General features: G+C 46.6%; 1 long non-coding RNA gene and 1 pseudogene across 1 annotated transcript; one reads left to right on the top strand and one right to left on the bottom strand.

The window, feature by feature from the left end:
- Positions 1-7,951, bottom strand: part of LOC137349236 (zinc finger protein 91-like) — a 233,097-nt pseudogene extending 225,146 nt beyond the window's left edge.
- Positions 7,952-9,035: 1,084 nt separating this feature from the next.
- On the top strand, positions 9,036-20,597 carry LOC137349240 (uncharacterized). Its single transcript, XR_010969300.1, has 3 exons — positions 9,036-9,284; positions 11,495-11,631; positions 19,385-20,597. It is a non-coding gene; the product is annotated as an uncharacterized lncRNA (long non-coding RNA).
- Positions 20,598-20,890: the final 293 nt, after the last annotated feature.

Raw genomic sequence — 20,890 nt, 5'->3', positions numbered from 1 at the left:
CACTTGTGTCCTGACACCGCCCTCTCCAAGATGGCAGTCAGTGCCCCCACTCCCCCCGGGCCTGTCACTGCAGTGTAAACACAGGGTCTGTGGCCTCTTACGCGGGCCCTCAGGCCCAGCCCAGGCATCAATGAAGATTTCCAGCCCCCCCACAGCTCCAATTACTCCCCTGCGCCCACAGTCCCCTCTCGTCTCCCGAGCCACCTGCCCTGCCTCAGTCTGTCTCCATGAGCTGCACTGCGCATGCTCAGAACACAGCCCAATCCCCCGCAGGCACACTGGGCTCCTTTTTTTTATTCATTCATGGGATGTGGGCATCGCTGGCTATGCCAGCATTTATTGCCCATCCCTAATTGCCCTCGAGAAGGTGATGGTGAGCTGCCTTCTTGAACCGCTGCAGTCCATGGGAGGTAGGTACTCACACAGTGCTGTTAAGAAAGGGGGTTCCAGGATTTTGACCCAGCGACAGTGAAGGAACGGCGATGTAGTTCCAAGTCAGGATGGTGTGTGAGTTGGAGAGGAACTTGCAGGTGGTGATGTTCTCATGCATTTGCTGCTCGTCCTTCAAGGTGGTAGAGGTCGCGGGTTTGGAAGGTGCTGTCGAAGGAGCCTTGGTGCGTTGCTGCAGTACATCTTGTAGATGGTACACACTGCTGCCACTGTGCGTCGGTGGTGGAGGGAGTGAATGTTTGTGGATGGGGTGCCAATCAAGCGGGCTGCTTTGTCCTGGATGGTGTCGAGCTTCTTGAGTATTGTTGGAGCTGCACCCATCCAGGCAAGTAGAGACTATTCCATCACACTCCTGACTTGTGCCTTGTGGATGGTGGACAGGCTTTGGGGAGTCAGGAGGTGAGTTACTCGCCTCAGGATTCCTAGCCTCTGACCAGCTCTTGTAGCCACAGTATTTATAATGGCTACTCCAGTTCAGTTTCTGGTCAATGGTAGCCCCTAGGATGTTGATAGTGGGGGATTCAGCGATGGTAATGCCATTGAATGTCAAGGGGCGATGGTTAGATTCTCTCTTGTTGGAGATGGTCATTGCCTGGCACTTGTGTGGCGCAAACGTTACTTGCCACTTATCAGCCCAAGCCTGGATATTGTCCAGGTCTTGCTGCATTTCTACACGGACTGCTTCAGTATCTGAGGAGTCACGAATAGTGCTGAACATTGTGCAATCATCAGTGAACATCCCCACTTCTGAACTTATGATTGAAGGAAGGTTATTGATGAAGCAGCTGAAGATGATTGGGCCTAGGACACTACCCTGAGGAACTCCTGCAGTGATGTCCTGGAGCTCAGATGATTGACCTCCAACAACCACAACCATCTTCCTTTGTGCTAGGTATGACTCCAACCAGCAGAGAGTTTTCCCCCTGATTGCCATCGACTGCAGTTTTGCTCCTTGATGCCATACTCGGTCAAATGCTGCCTTGATGTCAAGGGCAGTCATTCTCACCTCACCTCTTTTGTCCATGTTTGAACCAAGGCTGTAATGAGGTCAGGAGCTGAGTGGCCCTGACGGAACCCAAACTGAGCAGGTTATTGCTAAGCAAGTGCTGCTTGATGGCACTGTTGATCACACCCTCCATCACTTTACTGATGATTGAGTGATGGGGCAGTAATTGGCCGGGTTGGACTTGTCCTGCTTTTTGTGTACAGGACATACCTGGGCAATTTTCTACATTGCCAGGTATATGCCAGTACTGTAGCTATACTGGAACAGCTTGGCTAGGGGTGAGGCAAGTTCTGGAGCACAGGTCTTCAGTACTATTGCCAGAATATTGTCAGGACCCATAGCCTTTGCAGTATCCAGTGCCTTCAGTCCTTTCTTGATATCAAGCGGAGTGAATCGAATTGGCTGAAGTCTGGCATCTGTAATGCTGGGGACATCAGGAGGAGGCCGAGATGGATTGTTGCAACTGCTTCAGCCTTATCTTTCACACTGATGTGCTGGGCTACCCCATCATTGAGGATGGGGATATTTGTGGAGCCACCTCCAGTTAGTTGTTTAATTACCTTCCACCATTCACGGTTGGATGTGGCAGGACTGCAGAGCTTAGATCTAATCCTTTGGTTATGGGATCGCTTAGCTCTATCTTTCGCATGCTGCTTACGCAGTTTGGCATGCAAGTAGTCCTGGGTTGTAGCTTCACCAGGTTGACACCTCATTTTGAGGTTTGCCTGGTGCTGCTCCACGAGGAGTCCTGGGTAATTAATTTGCCATTGAAAGCTCCAATTGTTGAATGATTATTTTCATGTCATCCCGTGGAGTTTGGGGCTGGAGAGGCAACGAACAAAATAATAAATTATAGAGATTCCCGAGTGCCGGGGCCATCAACTATTGTGTTAAGTACAATGGGAATTCTGTTTATTCCCACATTTGGACTCAGGAATTCGATGATATTTTCACAATTTGCAGATGACACCAAATTGGGTGGTCGAACTAATAATGTAGAGACTGCACTGAAATCCAGGGAGACAAACAGGCTGGCAGACTGGACAGATAAATGGGAAATGAAATTCAACATAGCGAAATGTGAGCTGGTTCATTTTGGGAGGAGGAATAAGGAGGCCAGTTATTGGTTAGAATGGGAGTAGTTCTGCTTTCCATATTAAAAAAGGATATTGAAACACTGAAGAAAGTGCAGAATAGATTTACAAAGATTTCACCAGAGAGGATGTTACAATCCAGCAAGATTGAGCAGGCTGGGGATCCTTTCTCTGGAAAAGAGAAGACTAGGAGGAGATCTGATAGAGGTCTTTAAAATTATCAGTCAGTCAGAACAAGGGGGCAGCAATATAATACAAACATTAACAGGTCAAATAGAGAACTTAGGAGGAATTTCTCTACTCAGAGAGTGGTGAGAATGTGGAACTCACTGCCATGTGGAGTGGTTAAAGCAGATAGCAATGATGTGTTTAAGGGGAGGCTCAATATATTTGAGAGAGAGAAGGGAATAGAGGGATATGGGGGCAGGGTGAGGCGAGGTAATTGGATTGGGATGAGATTCATGCGGATTATAAACACCAGCACAGACTAGTGGGGCCAAAAGGCCTGTGATTCTGTGTATTTACAGTAGTGCTGGACTAATATTTAAGTTGTCGGGGCCGACGGGGCCTGGGCCGCAGTAACGCTGGTCGACAGGGCCCCGGGTGCATTAATGCTCGGAATTACAGGGCCCAGTGAGAGATCAATGCTCAGGTTTACAGGGCCCAGTGAGAGATCAATGCTCGGAATTACAGGGCCCAGTGATAGATTAATGCTCAGGTTTACAGGGCCCAGTGAGAGATTAATGCTCAGGTTTACAGGGCCCAGTGAGAGATTAATGCTCGGAATTACAGGGCCCAGTGAGAGATCAATGCTCGGAATTACAGGGCCCAGTGATAGATTAATGCTCAGGTTTACAGGGCCCAGTGATAGATTAATGCTCAGGTTTACAGGGCCCAGTGAGAGATTAATGCTCGGAATTACAGGGCCCAGTGAGAGATTAATGCTCGGAATTACAGGGCCCAGTGAGAGATTAATGCTCAGGTTTACAGGGCCCAGTGATAGATCAATGCTCAGGTTTACAGGGCCCAGTGATAGATTAATGCTCAGGTTTACAGGGCCCAGTGAGAGATTAATGCTCAGGTTTACAGGGCCCAGTGAGAGATTAATGCTCGGAATTACAGGGCCCAGTGAGAGATTAATGCTCGGAATTACAGGGCCCAGTGAGAGATTAATGCTCGGAATTACAGGGCCCAGTGATAGATTAATGCTCAGGTTTACAGGGCCCAGTGAGAGATCAATGCTCAGGTTTACAGGGCCCAGTGATAGATTAATGCTCAGGTTTACAGGGCCCAGTGAGAGATTAATGCTCGGAATTACAGGGCCCAGTGAGAGATTAATGCTCGGAATTACAGGGCCCAGTGATAGATTAATGCTCAGGTTTACAGGGCCCAGTGAGAGATCAATGCTCGGAATTACAGGGCCCAGTGATAGATTAATGCTCAGGTTTACAGGGCCCAGTGATAGATTAATGCTCAGGTTTACAGGGCCCAGTGAGAGATTAATGCTCGGAATTACAGGGCCCAGTGATAGATTAATGCTCAGGTTTACAGGGCCCAGTGATAGATTAATGCTCAGGTTTACAGGGCCCAGTGAGAGATTAATGCTCGGAATTACAGGGCCCAGTGATAGATTAATGCTCAGGTTTACAGGGCCCAGTGAGAGATTAATGCTCAGGTTTACAGGGCCCAGTGATAGATTAATGCTCAGGTTTACAGGGCCCAGTGAGAGATTAATGCTCGGAATTACAGGGCCCAGTGATAGATTAATGCTCAGGTTTACAGGGCCCAGTGAGAGATTAATGCTCAGGTTTACAGGGCCCAGTGATAGATCAATGCTCGGAATTACAGGGCCCAGTGATAGATTAATGCTCAGGTTTACAGGGCCCAGTGAGAGATCAATGCTCGGAATTACAGGGCCCAGTGAGAGATTAATGCTCAGGTTTACAGGGCCCAGTGAGAGATTAATGCTCAGGTTTACAGGGCCCAGTGAGAGATTAATGCTCGGAATTACAGGGCCCAGTGAGAGATTAATGCTCAGGTTTACAGGGCCCAGTGATAGATTAATGCTCAGGTTTACAGGGCCCAGTGAGAGATCAATGCTCGGAATTACAGGGCCCAGTGAGAGATTAATGCTCAGGTTTACAGGGCCCAGTGAGAGATTAATGCTCAGGTTTACAGGGCCCAGTGATAGATTAATGCTCAGGTTTACAGGGCCCAGTGAGAGATTAATGCTCGGGTTTAAAGGGCCCAGTGAGAGATTAATGCTCAGGTTTACAGGAAGCGGTTGAGTAATGAAACATCTGGCTCTAAGTTTTACAGCAGGCCCCGCTAGTACTGGATTCTCCAGCCAGTAGAAATGGCGGCACAGTGGCTAGCACCGCAGCGACCCGGGTTCAATTCCGGGTACTGCCTGTGTGGAGTTTGCAAGTTCTCCCTGTGTCTGCGTGGGTTTCCTCCCACAGCCAAAAGACTTGCAGGTTGATAGGTTAATTGGCCATTATAAATTGCCCCTAGTATAGGTAGGTGGTAGGGAAATATAGAGACAAGTGAGGATGTGGTAGGAATATGGGATTAGTGTAGGATTAGTATAATGGGTGGTTAATGGTCAGCACAGACTCGGTGGGCCGAAGGGCCTGTTTCAGTGCTGTATCTCTAAATCCAAATTTAAAAATCTTTCTCTCTAACCTCTCTGTTGTAATTAATATCTTGAAAACTTTGATGTAAGCACCTCTTCATCTTCTAAATTCCAGGGGTACAACCGTCATAGTGAGGCGATACACTCTGGCAGAAGGGATAGGCAACATCTACTCAATATCTCATTTATTAAAAAAAAAGTGTGTGAGCGGACAGAGGAACCCAGGGGTTGATGTGCATAGATCATTGAAGGTGGCAGGACATATTGGGAGAGTAGTTAGCAAAGTATATGAGATCTTGGGCTTCACAAATTGAGGTATTGAGTACAAAAGCAAGGAAATGATGCTGAACATTAATAAAGCTCTGGCTAGGCCAGAGTATTGCATCCAGTTCTGGTCACCACTCTTTAGGAAGGAGCTGAAGGCCCTTGAGAGGGTGCAGAGGAGATGTACCAGAATGGTTTTTGGGATGAGGGCATTTAGCTACAGTGTTAGGTTGGAGAAGCTGGTGTTGTTCTCCTTGGTGCAAAAGGGGTTGAGGGGAGATCTGATCGAGGTGTACAAGATTAGGACAGGTTTAGATAAGGCAGACAAAGAAAAGCTGTTCCCATTAGCTGAAGGTACACAGACGAGGAGTCACAGATTAAGGTTTTGGGCAAATGATACAGGAGGGGTGTGAGGAAAAACGTTTTTACACAATGACTGGTAATGACCTGGAACTTGCAGTTGACAAGGGCAGTGGAACAAGAGATGATCAATAATTTTAAAATAAATTGGACAGACACTTGAGGGAAATAAACCTGCAGTGCTACCAGCACGAGCAGGGGAATGGGACTGACTGGATTGCTCCATAGAGAGCTGACACGGACTCAATGGGCCTAATGGCCTCTTTCTATGCCACAATGAATGTGGCTCATTTGTGTAACTTCCCTTTATTATTTAACCCTTGATAGTGCAGGTATCATCCTGGTAGAACTGTAATGCACTCCCTCAAAGGCCAATATATCCTTCCTAAGGTGTGGTGCCCAGAACTGAACACAATACTCCAGGTGTGGTCTAACCAGGGCTTTGTGTATCTCAGTGCTTTTCCAGTCACACTGATACCGGAAATCTTTTCCCACAGACAGAACAGACAAACCTTTTCCCTTTCACATTCAAAGGCTGATGATATTCAGGTCCTGATGAATCGAGTGACTCTGTCAAATCTTGATGTGATGCTTGGTTTGAGCTGTTTGTTTGAAAATCCTCCCTTTGTAACACTCTGTAAAAAGAGTTTACAAAAGCCATCACTGTCAGTCCCGGATAGAAATTAACCAAATGTTTTCCTCCTGCTTTCCGGCCCAGGAAGGCTGTGCATGCGCCCTGCTGCATATTGCACCTAGAAAGATGTAGGCAAGAGGAGGGCCCACTTCGTAGCTCTATTCCTGGGCATGGCCAAAGTGGCCATCAACAGGTCCAGACAGCGAGCAGTTGAGCAAGTCATCCAGCCAGCCTGTCTGTGGCTACATCTGCTCCCAGGTGTTCCTGGAGAGAATGCACGCAGCCTCCACCAGTCACTTGAGGCCTAATTCGACCAGTGGGCAATGGAGGGACTGGAGTGTATTATCACCACTAGGAATGTCATTTTAATTCAATATAGCTGAGTTTTCTCCATAGTTTTTGTTACCGTATATCACTGCTGCCGTTCTCTTTAAATTACAGATGCAACAAAAAAAAAGACCTACACAGGTCAGTAACTGGCTTTCACATTCAACACCCACCCTGATGCAAACCAGCTCTTCATTGGTCTGTCTGTATTTGTCAACTTAGTTCTGTCAGCAACTCCTGCAATAAAACAAAAGTAAAACACTGTGGTGCTGGAAATCTGAAATGAAAGGAGAAAATACTGGAAATACTCAGCAGGTCAGGTAACATCTGTGGAGAGAGAAACAGAGTTAGTGTTTCAGGCGTATCAAGTTGCCAGAGCCTGCAGCCGGGAACTCGAAGTGGGAGGAGAAAGAATGAGGAGAGGCAATATAGTCCAAAACTCACAACAACCTAAATCCTACAACATTACCGGGATAGGGAGACAGTTTAGAAACACTCAGCAATGCGACTCCAGTAAAACATCCCAGGAGGAAATAGGGGGAGCAGTGTGTGTACCTGCCCTGATATTCCCCGCCCCGCCCGACTCCACATTTCAGCCGAGCAACTTCCTGCACCTTAAGACAGCCCTGCTGCACATTCCCCTCCAATCCACCTCCCTTGAAACATCCCAGAAGGAAAAGGGGGTGGGGGGGAGCAATGTGTGTTCTTGCCCTGATATCCTCCTCCCCAGGCCTATCAGTCAAACCCCCCACTCCTCAGCCTAGCAGCTTCCTGCATCTTGAGCCAGCCCTGCCCAGGTGTGGCCCAGTCCAAGGGGAGTCTTTGTGGAACCGGGGAGGGGGGACCTCCCAAATGGTTCCTCCCTCCCTCCCCCCCCTCCCCCAGGCCCCTTTATAACTGAGCTCAGTTTCCTTTAAAGTTTTGTCCTTTGATGTTACACTTTATTAATCCTTAATTCCTCCAAAAGAGCTGGAAATCTGGCGGCCGTTAACTTGGACTGTCACCGGGAGAAGCCCCACATCTGCCGCCCGCTCGGCGTAAATGAGGGACTGGGAGCTTCTTATTGGCGGTGTTGAGGCCTACACCGGGTGTTTCTGAAGCCTCCCCGCCGGCTTCATTCCTCTGCTGCACTCGGCGATTTCTCACCCACATCGGATCCGACACTTCCGCCTCCGTCCACTCCAAAGCTCACCGTGCGCATGCTCCAAACACTACCGCAAAGCGCCTGCGCACTCGGTACTTGAAGTTCCCGCCAGCGACCCCTCATCTGACAGCTCGCAATGTCCGGGTGATTGCCGGAAGTTCTGGACCAATAGCAAACCCCGCACATTCCCCTCCGCCGCGAACCCCGCCCCTCCCTCGCTCCGATTGGTTGGAGGTCCCACTACACGGCAGCCCGTCCTCTCTGCTCCTATTGGCCCTCACTTGCCGTCAATCACCAGACGAGTGGGCCTGCAGCGGTTGAGGCAGAGAGTGCAGGTTAATAAAATCAATGAGTCAATGATGCTGCCAGACCTGCTGAGTGTTTCCAGCATTTCTTGTTTTTATTTCAGATTTCCAGCATCCGCAGTATTTTGCTTTTAATTTAATGAATTTCTCTGCTCGTGACTGGGACCTGAAGCCCCGCCCACTCGCTGTGCCGTCACCAAGATGACCACACATGCGCTCTACACACCGCTCAACTAAGATGGTCACCGGTGTACCCAGGAAAAAAACAGAGGAACTGCAAACGTTGGATCTGGAAGTTATTATTCTGGCCTTGCGGCCTACCCCAGCTGTTTTTGAAGCCGCAACTCCCACCCGCCGGTGATTCTGTGATTCAATCTTCCTCTGCGCCCCGCCGACTCTCACATGCTGCAAAAGTGACTCCAGCCACCACACAGCTCTGATCAATGCAACATTGCGCATGCTCCAGCTACAGTCCAGTACTGCGCCTGCGCGCTTTTGCCGTGTGACCAGAGCACATTCAGCTGCGCGTTGCATGTTGGTTAATAGCCCGGCCATTGAAAGTCCAAGGGTAGGCTGAGAGATGTCGGCCATCTTTATCAGGGGAGACAAAGCGGTACAAGTAAATTAAGATTCAAATATACCTACATAGTATTTTTCCCAAAAAATGTAACTGAGATTCATCCCAGCTTGCAATATATACATTATTCTTATACAAAACATGCAATGTTGTCGATTGTTCTTTTTGGGAATGGAGTTAATCTTTTTATGGGGCTAGAAGCGTTGTACCAGATTTGCCCCTAACAAAGATGGCGACAATGGGGCGGGTCTGATCTCTTCCCCCGACCGTAGCCGATGTGCATGCGTGAACTGTGGAGGAATTTTTTTGCCGCATCGGGACGTTTGTGTGGGAGTCGGTTAACGGTCGCCGGTTTTGCCATGGCTGTGGGCAGAGCTTGGTAACGGCGCGCGCCGGCACAGGTGGAGCATCGAGCAGCAGCAGGTGATAGGTCAGGAGCAAGGCCGCGGAGACAGCCTGGGGCTCGAGTGGGAGGCGGCAGCCTACAGGTAGGACCCGAGCTGCCCTCTCTCCTGGGGAGGTCACACTCTGACTGGGGCCTCCCAAAACACTGAAACAGGGGGATTTTAATGTCAAAGCCTCTGAGGGGGAGGCAATGGGTGCGAGAAAACATGGTTGATAATGATGGGTTTTGGTGTCTCCGGTGGGTGAGGTTCAGATTTTCCACCAGTCCCTTTGAGGAACTTGCCACGCCCCTCGCCAAACTGTTCCAGTACAGCTACAACACTGGCATCTACCCTGCAATGTGGAAAATTGCCCAGGTATGTCCTGTACACAAAAAGCAGGACAAATCCAACCTGACCAATTACCGCCCCATCAGCCTACTCTCTATCATCAGTAAAGTGATGGAAGGTGTCATCAACAGTGCCATCAAGCAGCACTTGCTTAGCAATAACCTGCTCAGTGATGCTCAGTTTGGGTTCCGCCAGGGTCACTCAGCTCCTGACCTCATTACAGCCTTGGTTCAAACATGGACAAAAGGGCTGAACTCCAGAGGTGAGGTGAGAGTGACTGCCCTTGACATCAAGGCAGCATTTGACCGAGTATGGCATCAAGGAGCCCTAGCAAAACTGAGGTCAATGGGAATCAGGGGGAAAATCCTCTGCTGGCTGGAGTCATACCTAGCGCAAAGGAAGATGGTTGTGGTTGTTGGAGGTCAATCATCTGAGCTCCAGGACATCACTGCAGGAGTTCCTCAGGGTAGAGTCCTAGGCCCAACCATCTTCAGCTGCTTCATCAATGACCTTCCTTCAATCATAAGGTCAGAAGTGGGGGTGTTCGCCAATGATTGCACAATGTTCAGCACCATTCGTGACTCCTCAGATACAGAAGCAGTCCGTGTAGAAATGCAGCAAGACCTGGACAATATCCAGGCTTGGGCTGATAAGTAGCAAGTAACATTCGCGCCACACAAGTGCCAGGCAATGACCATCTCCAACAAGAGAGAATCTAACCATCTCCCCTTGACATTCAACAGCATTACCATCGCTGAATCCCCCACTATCAACATCCTAGGGGCTACCATTGACCAGAAACTGAACTGGAATAGCCATATAAATACCATGGCTACAAGAACAGGTCAGAGGCTAGGAATCCTGAGGCGAGTAACTCACCTCCTGACTTCCCAAAGCCTCTCCACCATCCACAAGGCACAAGTCAGGAGTGTGATGGAATACTCTCCACTTGCCTGGATGGGTGCAGTGCCAACAACACTCAAGAAGCTCGACACCATCCAGGACAAAGCAGCCTGCTTGATTGGCACCCCATCTACAAACATTTACTCCCTCCACCACCGACGCACAGTGGCAGCAGTGTGTACCATCTACAAGATGCATTGCAGCAATGCATAAAGGCTCCTGAGACAGCACCTTCCAAACCCGCGACCTCTACCAACTAGAAGGACAAGGGCAGCAAATACATGGGAACATCACCACCTGCAAGTTCCCCTCCAAGTCACACACCATCCTGACTTGGAACTATATCGCCGTTCCTTCACTGTCGCTGGGTCAAAATCCTGGAACTCCCTTCCTAACAGCACTGTGGGTATACCTACCCCAAATGGACTGCAGCGGTTCAATAAGGCAGCTCACCACCACCTTCTCAAGGGCAATTAGGGATGGGCAATAAATGCTGACCTGGCCAGCTTCGCCCACATCCCATGAATGAATTAAAAAAAAAAGGACTGGCTGCAAGTTTTTACTCATTCATTCTTGGGATGTGGGTGTCACTGGCAAAGCTGGTATTTATTACCCTGTCCCTAGTCGCCCCTTGAGAAGGTGCTGGTGGTGGGCGGCAGCCTCCTTGAACCGGTTTCATACGACTGAGTGGCTCGTTCGGCCACTTCAGGGGCAGTTAATAATCAACCATGTTAGTGTCAGACTTCAGTCACATATACAGGCCCTGACTGTGTGAGGCTGGCAGGTTTCCAGCTCTTGAGGGGCATTAACGAACCAATTTTACGCTAATTGCGAAAAGTGGACTATCCAGTCCTTTAACCTTTGCTGTTTGTGGGATATTGCTGTGCACAGCTTGGACTGCCCACATTCTCCTACATTACAAGAGTGAATGCACATTTTAAAAATGTTTAATTGGCAGGAACGCCCTGAGGTCGGGAAAGGTGCTGTGTAAATACACGTTCTTAGGCAATTCAGCAGCTTCATGGTCACTTCTACTGATAAACCAGCTTTTTTATTTCCAGATTTTGAATTCCAATTCTCAAATTGCCGTGGCAGGATTTGAACTCTCGGCCTCCGGATTAAGGTAACAGAACCACTAGTAGTACCAAGTTCTGCTCAATTGAGTGCTGCGCGACAGAATGCTTAACTCAGGAATTTGGTAAGTGTGGGAACTTCAAGGGTTAATCTCTTTCTGAAGTCCAGTCAAATTTGCATTTAGCATTTAACTTAACTTCAGTATTAAATTGTAGTTTCTTTCGGTCTTAGTGGTAAATAAGCTGCTTGCTTGTTTCAGCTGCACAGTTAATTCTTTCGGTAGCCGGTTAGAACTGGTTCCCTAGTCAACCGGTCTCTGGAATTCTAGCCAGTATAAATACAGGAGGTTTTGCTAACGCACAAAGGAAGTAGAACAAAGTTTTGCTCAACTGAGTGCTGAACTCAGGAATTTAAGTGTGGGAATTCAGTGCAGTGAGGGAGGAGGTGCTGTTCTGGTCTCTTACAGAACAAGCATGATCCAAGAGAGGGAGCTGGAGTCCAAAGGCATCAATTAGGGAGCAAGTAGGTGATTGGTCAGTTTTAAGTTTTTTTTTCCCCTTTCTAAATGGGGGCAACAGTTTAAAGTGATACTGGGGAGATATAAGTATTGTATTAAATTTGTAGGTTAACTGAATTACTTAATGTAACTATAAATGATCAATTATGTTTCTAAACTTGAAAGCTAATTAGTTAAATAAAACACAATAGAGATGACAGGGCAGGTGATGTGTTGCAGTTGTAACATGTGGGAGCTGGTGGATGCAGCTCGAGGAACTTCAGCTCAGAGTAGTTGAGCTGGAGTCTGAGATTAAGACTCTGAGACACATCAGGGAAGGGGAAAGTCACCTGCACACTTTGTTTCAGGAGGCAGTCACACCCCTGAGGCTAGGTACTTCAAATTTGGTCCGTGGTCAGGGACAGGAGGGTGTGACTATGAGTGAAGCAGGTATGGGGACCCAGAAGCTAACACTGTAGGAGCATTAGTCCCTGCAGTTGTCCAACTTGTTCAAGGTTCTTGCAGCTTGTGTGGATGAGAACAAGGACTGCAGAGTGGATGAGCAAACAGACCACAGCACTGTGGTGCAGTGGGCCATTCACATGGGGGGAGTAAAAGGGAATGTAGTTGTAGTAGGGGACAGCATAGTTAGGGCGATAGATAGCCAAGAGCATGAGTCCCGAATGCTGTGTTGCCTGCCCAGTGCCAGAGTTCAAGACACATCCTCAGGGCTGGAGACAAACTTGGAGTGGGAGGGGAAGGATCCATTGGTCGTGGTGCATGTAGGTACCAATGACATACATAGGACTAAGAAAGAGGTTCTGCTGAGGGAATATGAGCAGCTAGGGACTAAATTAAAATGAACCACAAAGGGAATAATCTCTGGATTACTTCCTGAGCCATGAGCATATTGGTTTCGGGTAAATAAGGTCAGAAAGTTGAATGTGTGGCTCAAAGATTTTGACTCATGGGTCACTGGCACCAGTACTGGGGAAAGAGGGAGCTGTACCATTGGGACGGTCTTCACCTGAGCCATGCTGGGACCAGAGTCCTGTTGAGTCATATAGCTTCGGCTGGAGAGAGGGCTTTAAGTTAAATAGTGGGTGGAGAGGTGGTGTCGGTTCACAGGAGGGGAGATTTGAAGAGTTAGAGGAAGGACAAGGCAATAGTGCAGGGTAGCGATATGGGTAATGGTAACCAGGGTGTGACAGGAAGGGACACAGTGTACAAATATCAGAGTGCAGCAGTAAACATGGTCAGAGTCGGGAAAAATGGCTTTGAACTAACAGAGGAGGAGGGTTTGGATGAAAGGAGATTTCAAAATCCAAAGATAAAAGTTGAGGCAATAGAAAAGTATATTGATGTGGGTAAAGACAAGCTGAGTGGGACAGGAAGGGACAGAGAGTTTAACGTTCATAGTGTATCAGAGAGTCAGGTCCATGCAGGGAATCGTTGTAATAAAATAAAATTGAAGTCACTTTTCTGAATGTGCGGAGCATCCGCAATAAGATAGATGAACTAGTGGCATAAATAGAGATAAATGGTTTAGATCTAATCACCATTACAGAGATCTGGTTACAAGTGACCAAGGCTGGGAAATAAATATTCCAGGGTACACGTTATTTCAAAGAGACAGGCAGAATGAAAAAGGAGGATTGGTAGCCCTGATCGTAAAGGATGACATAAGGACATGTACGAGAAAAGATCTTGGCTCAGAAAATCAGTAAGTAGAATCCGTATGGGTGGAGATTAGGAATAGTAAGGGTCAGAAAACACTGGTGTGAGGAGTTTATAGGCCCCCGAACAGTAGTTATACTGTTCGACAGAACATTAAACAAGAAGTTATTGGAGTTTGTAACAAAGGCAATGTAATGATTGTGGCAGATTTAATCTTCATATGGACTGGACCAATCAAATTGGCAAATGTGGTCTGGAAGATGGGTTTGTAGAATGCTTTCATGACAGTTTTCTGGAGCAATATGTCGTGGAACCAACTAGGCATAAAGGTATTTTAGATCTAGTGTTGTGCAATGAGGCAGAGTTAATAGTAATGTCATAGTGTAAGATTCACTGGCAAATAGTGATCAGAGTACAACTGAATTCCACTTTAAGTTGAAAATGACATACTCCAATCACAAACAAGAATCTTACACTTAAACAAAGCCAATTATGCAGGTATGAGGAGAGAACTGGCTAAGGTTGATTGGCTAAACAGACTAAAAGGTTTGGCTGTAAATAAACATTTGAAGAAATAATTCAAAATGTTGAACAAAAATACATTCCATTGAAACACAAAAACTCAGCAAGAAAAATCCATCTGTGGCTCACTAAGGAGGTTACGGATAGTATTAGATTAAACAAGAGACTTATAATGTTGCAAAGAACAGTAGTAAGTCTGAGTATTGGTAGTGATTTAGAAACCAGCAAAGGGCCACCAAAAGTTGATAAGGGGAAAAAAAGAACAAGTATATACCAGAAATAGAGGCTAATAAGAGCAAGAAATTAAGGTAATTTTATAGCAGCTGAGAAAAAGTACTGGAGAAATTGAAGGGACTAAAATCCGACAAATCCTCAGGACCTGATGGTCTATCTACATCCTAGGGTTCTAAAAGATAGGTGCAGAGATAGTGGATGCGTTGGCTATGATTTTCCAAAATTCCCTAGATTCTGGATCGGTCCCAGCAGATTGAAAGTTATTTAAGAAAGGAGGAAGAGAGAAAGCAGGGAACTACAGGCCAGTTAGCCTGACATCAGTCATCAGGAAAGTGCTGGAATCGATTATTAAGGAAGTCTTAACAATGCACTTAGCAAAGCAAAGTATGATTAGAACAAGTCAACATGGTTTTATGAAAGAGAAATCCTGTTTGACACATTTATTAGTTTTTTGAGGATGTAACTAGTAGGGTAGATCAAGGGGAACAGTAGATGTAGTGCAATAAAAACTGGAAATGCTCAGGTCTGGCAGCATCTGTGGAGAGAGAAGCAGAGTTAACGTTTCAGGTCAATGACCCTTCTTCAGAACTAGCTGATATTAGAAATGTGAAAAGTTTTAAGCAAGGAAAGTGGGGGTGGGGCAAGAGATAACAAAGGAGGTGTAGATAGGACAAGGTCACAGAGAATAACCGACCAGAAGGTCATGGAGCAAAGGCAATTAATATGTTAATGGTATGTTGAAAGACGAAGCATTAGTACAGATAGGGTGTTAATGGACTGAAAACTGAACAGCCACAAGCACAAACATGAAAAAAACAGTGCGTAGGCAAACTGAACAAACGAAGATAAAATAAAATAAACACAAAAAACAGAGAAAAAATAAAAATAACTAAAAATACAAGTAAAATGGGGGGCCCGTCATGCTCTGAAATTATTGAACTCAATGTTCAGTCTGGCAGGCTAATCGGTAAATCAGATGCTGTTCCTCGAGCTTGCGTTGATGTTCATGGAACACGGCAGCAATCCCAGGACAGATATGTGAGCATGAGAGAGTGTTGAAATGGCAAGCAACCAGAAGCTCAGGGTTATGTTTTCGGACTGAGCGGAGGTCTTCCACAAAGCGGTCACCCAGTCTGCGTTTGGTTTCCCCAATTTAGAGGAGACAACATTGTGAGCAGCGAATACAGTATACTACATTGAAAGAAGTACAAGTAAATTGCTGCTTCACCTGAAAGGAGTGTTTGGGGCCTGGGTTAGTGAGGAGAGAGGAGGTAAATGGGCAGGTATTACACCTCCTGCAATTGCAGGGGAAGGTGCTGTAGGAAGGGGACGAGGTGGTGGGGGTAATGGAGGAGTGGACCAGGGTGTCATGGAGGGAATGATCCCTTCGGAATGCTGATGGGAAGGGAGGGGAAGATACGTTTGGTAGTGGCATCACGCTGGAGGTGGCGGAAATGGCGGAGGATGATCCTTTGGATATGGAGGCTGATGGGGTGGAAAGTGAGGACAAGGCGACCCCTGTTACGTTTCTGGGAGGGAGGGGAAGGGGTGAGGGTAGAGGTGCGGGAAATGGGCCAGACATGTTTGAGGGCCCTGTCAACCACAGTGGTGGTTGTGGGGGGAGGGGGGGGGGGGAGAGTCCTTGGCTGAGGAAAAAGGAAGACATATCAGAAGCTCTGTCATGGAAGGTAGCATCATCATAGCAGATGCGTCGGAGACGGAGATACTGGGAGAATGGAATGGAGTCCTTACAGGAGGCAAGGTGTGAAGAAGTGTAGTCGAGGTAGTTGTGGGAGTCGGTGGGCTTATAATGGATATTAGTAGATGTAGATATAGTGCACTTGGATTTCCAAAAGGCATTCAATAAGGTGACACACAAAAGGTTAATAGACAAGATAAGGGCTGTTGGATTTGGGGTGCTATATTAGCATGGATAGAGAATTAGTTACTGGACAGGGAGTAGGGATAAATGAGGAATTTTCAAGTTGGCAGGCTGTGACTAGTGGAGTGTTGCAAGGATCAGTGCTGGAGTCTCAGCTATTTATAATCTATATTAATGGCTTAGACGAAGAGATAGAGAGTAATGTAACTAAGTTTGCTGACGATACAAAGCTAGGTGGAAATGCAAGCTGTGAGCAGGACACAGAAGCTGCAAAGAGATATGGACAGGTTAAGTGAATGGGCAACAAGGTGGTGGATGGAGTATAATGTGGGGAAGTGTGAAGTTATTCACTTTGGTCATAAGAATAGAAAAGCAGAGTATTTTTTCAAAGGCATGAAACTTGTCACTATTAATGTTCAGAGAGACTAGGATGTACATGTTCAAGGAACATAAAAAGTTAGCATGCAGTTCCCCTCCAACCCATACACCATCCTGACGTGGAACTATATCGCCGTTCCTTCACTGTCGCTGGGTCAAAATCCTGGAACTCCTTTCCTGACAGCACTGTGGGTCTACCTACCCCACATGGACTGCAGTGGTTCAAGAAAGCCACTCACCACCACCTTCTCAAGGGCAATTAGTGATGGGCAATAAATGCTGGCCTAGCCAGCGATGCCCACATCGTATGAATGAATAAAAAAAAGGTACAGCAAGCAATTAGCAAATCAAGGGTCACGTTGGTCTTTATTGCCAAGGGATCGAGTACAAGACTAAAGAAGTGTTGTGACAATTGTATGGAGCTTTGATGATACCACACCTGGAATACTCTGTGCAGTTTTGGTCTCCATATCTAAGGAAGGATATACTTGCTGTGGAGGCAGTACAGCGAAGGTTCGCTAGATTGGTTCCTGGGATGAGAGATTGAGTAAATTGGGTCTATACTGTGTGCAGTTTAGAAGAATGAGGGGTGATTCAATGAAACATTCAAGATTCTGGAGGGGCTTGACAGTGTAAATACTGAGACTTTGTTTCCCCTGGCTGGGGAACCCAGGGAGAAGCCCCAGAGCTGCTGCCCACTCGGTGCAAACGCAGGACTGGTAGGTTCTTATTTGGGGTTAAAAACCTAAGAAATAGGAGCAGGAGTAGACCCTATGGCCTGTTGAGCCTGCTCCACCATTCAATATGATCATGGCTGATCTTGGGCTTCAACTCCACTTTCCTGCTCACTCCCCATATCCCTTGATTCCCTGAGGCACCAAAAATCTCTGTCTCAGTCTTAAATATATTCAACGATGGATCATCCACAACCCTCTGGGCTAGAGAATTCCAAATATTCACAACCTTTTGAGTGAAGAAATTTCTCCACATCTCAGTCCTAAATGATCAGTCATTATCCTGAAACAGTACCCCCGTGTTCTAAAATAAAAGCAAAATACTGCAGATGCTGGGAATCTGAAATAAAAAACAAAGTGCTGGAAATACTGTATATGTCCATGCTGATTGGAAAAGAGCTGTACATCCTAATCCCACTTTCCAACTCTTTATCCGTAGCCCTGTAGGTTACAGAATGTGGAATGCAGATCCATATATTTTTAAAAATGTGATGAGGGTTTCTACCTCTACCACCCTTTCAAGCAGAGAGTTCCAGACCCCCTTCACCCTCTGGGTGAAAAATAAATTCTCCCAGTTCCTGTCTAATCCTTCTAATTACTTTCAATCGATGACCCCCTGACTACTGACCTCTCTGCTTAGGGAAAAATACATCCTTCCTATTCATTTTATTTAGGCCGTCATAATTCTAGACACCTCAATTAAATCCCCCCCCTCAGCCTCCCCTGTTTGAAAGAAAACAACGCCAGCCTATCCAGTCTTTCCTCATAGCTGAAATTCTCTATTTCTGATGCATCTTTGTAAATCTCCTCTCTCGAGCGAGCTCATCCTTCCTGTAACATGACCAGTACTTACTCCATCTGCGGTCTAACTAGTGCTTTATACAGTTCTAGCATAATCTGTGCCTTGGCTGATAAAAGAAAGCATTCCATTTGCCTTCTTAACCACCTTATCTACCTGTCCTGCTACCTTCAAGGGTCTGTGGGCATGCATTCCAAGGCCCCTCTATTCCTCTACACTTCTCAAGATCCTACCATTTACTGTGTATTCACTTGCCTTGTTTGCCCTCCCCAAATGCATTACCTCTCACTTCTCTGAATTGAACTCCATTTGCCACCTTCTGCCCACCTGACTAATCCATTGATATCTTCCTGCAATCTACAGTTCTCTTCCTCACTGTCAACCACACGGCCAATTTTTATATCATCTGTAAACTTATTAATCATGCCCCCTATATTTAAGTCTAAATCATTGATATGTGCCGCAAAAAGCAAAGGACCTGCGAAACCCCACTGGAAACAGCCTTCCAGTCACTAGATACCCGTCGACCATTAGCCTTTGCTTCCTGGCACTGAGCCAATTTTGGATCCAACTGGCCACTTGCCCTTGGATCCCTTACTTTTCTGACCAGTCTGCCATGTGGGAACTTGTAGATATGGAGAGAATATTTCCAGTTGTGGGACAATCCAAAACTAGGGACCATAAACACAAGATAGTTACTCATAAATCCAACAGGGGAATAAGGAGCAATGTATTTACTCATTTTTTATTATTCGTTTGTGGAATGTGGGTGTCGCTGGCAAGACCAGCATTTATTGCCCATCCCGAATTGCCCTTGAACTGAGTGCCTTGCCAGGCCATTTCAGAGGGCATTTTAAGAGTCAGTCACATTACTGTGGATCTGGGGTCACATGTAGGTCAGACCAGGTAAGGATGGCAGATTTTCTTCCTTAAAGGACAATAGTGAACCTCGCTACAGCAGCAAGTGCTTGTGACAAAAAACTGAGATGCTTTCAAAAGGAAACTGGCCGAGTACATGAGAGAAAAGGGAATAGAAAGATCTGCTGAAAGGGTGAGAATGAGGTAGATGGAATGGGATTAGAAACACCAGCACAGACTAGTTGGGCTGAACGGCCTGTTTCTATGCTGTATATTCTGTGTAAACTCCTTTTACAGGGTATTAGAGGAGGATTTGCAGATGGGAAGCTCAAACCAAATACCGCATCAGGACCTGAATATCGTCAGACTTTGAATGTGGAAGGAGAAATGTTTGTCTGTAGATTTCAAACATCAGTGTGACTGGAAAAGCACCGAGACACACACACACCCGAGTGAGAGTGTTCCAGTGTATTGACTGTAGAAAGAGCTTTAACCAGTTACACAACCTGAAAAAACATCTCACATTCACAGCGGGGGGAAAATGTACATGTGTCTGTGTGTGTACGAGGCTTCAACTGATCATCCAACCTGGAGAGACAGAAGGACACCCGCACCATGGAGAAACCATGGCAATGTGGGGACTTTGGGAAGGGATTCAATTACCCATCCTAGCTGGAAACTAATTGGCGCAGTCACACTGGGGAGAGGACGTTCACTGTGACTGTGGGAAGCGATTCAAAGAGTTATCCAGTCTCCAGATGCACATGCGAGTTCACACTGGGGAGAGGCCTTTCCCCTGCTCCATGTGCGGGAAGGGACACACTCAGGTCAACCAAACTGCTGACACACCAGAGAATACACACGGAGGAGGGGCCATTCGCTTAGTGTTTGAAAAAGGCATTCCCCCCCATTCATCCCACCTGGTGAAACACCAGCAAATTCACACTGGGGAGAGGCCTGCTCTGTATATGGAAAGGGATTCACTCAAACATTCAGCCTGCAGGCACATTAACGGCTTCACACTAGAGAGACCATTTACCTGCTCTGTGTGGGAAGGAATTCACTCCTTCATCCACCCCGCTGACTCACCAGCGAGTTCACAAGTGACTGCCGGGGTTGGATTCTGCTGTTATTGCTGCTATTAATCACATCCAGGACTGAACTGTGTTCATTCTGCCAGTTGGAGTTTTTTTCTACTGCTATTAATAATTCCTGTAACTGGGCTGGAGTTTAATGTTCTGGAGAAATGTGAAATAAATCAGCTTTGTTTGAAACACAATGATCCAATGGGCTGAATGGCCTCCTGTGCAATAAATTTTCCATGTTTCTATTCTGATAGTTGGGGTTTGTTTCTGTTGATGGTAATAAGCCCTGTAACTGGGCTGGGGGTTAATATTCTGGATAGATTTGAAATAAATCAGCTTTGTTTTAAACACATTGTTGGAGATTTTTGTCTTTCCCACCTGCGTGTTCAGCATTTCCCTGCTGGAGCTCAGAAAGGACAATCTGGAGGGAGGAATTTTTTATTTTTTCATGGAATGTGGCAATCACTGGCAAGGCCAGCATTTGTTGCCCATCCCTAATTGCCCTTGACACCCGAGCGATTTGCTAGGCCATCAGTGAACCAGAAGAGTTTTTTACACCAGCCGATGGTAATTTCATTACTAAGACTAGCTTTTAATTCTAGATTTCTATTAATTTAAGTTGAACCAGCTGCTATGTTGGGATTTGAACCCATATCCCCAGGGCATTAGGCCAAGCCTCTAGATTACTAGTCCAGTGACATTACCACTGCACCATTGT

The sequence above is a fragment of the Heterodontus francisci genome, chromosome 34, assembly GCF_036365525.1.
Source record: "Heterodontus francisci isolate sHetFra1 chromosome 34, sHetFra1.hap1, whole genome shotgun sequence".
Lineage (NCBI taxonomy): Eukaryota > Metazoa > Chordata > Chondrichthyes > Heterodontiformes > Heterodontidae > Heterodontus > Heterodontus francisci.
This window is presented reverse-complemented; position numbering and strand designations above follow the sequence as displayed.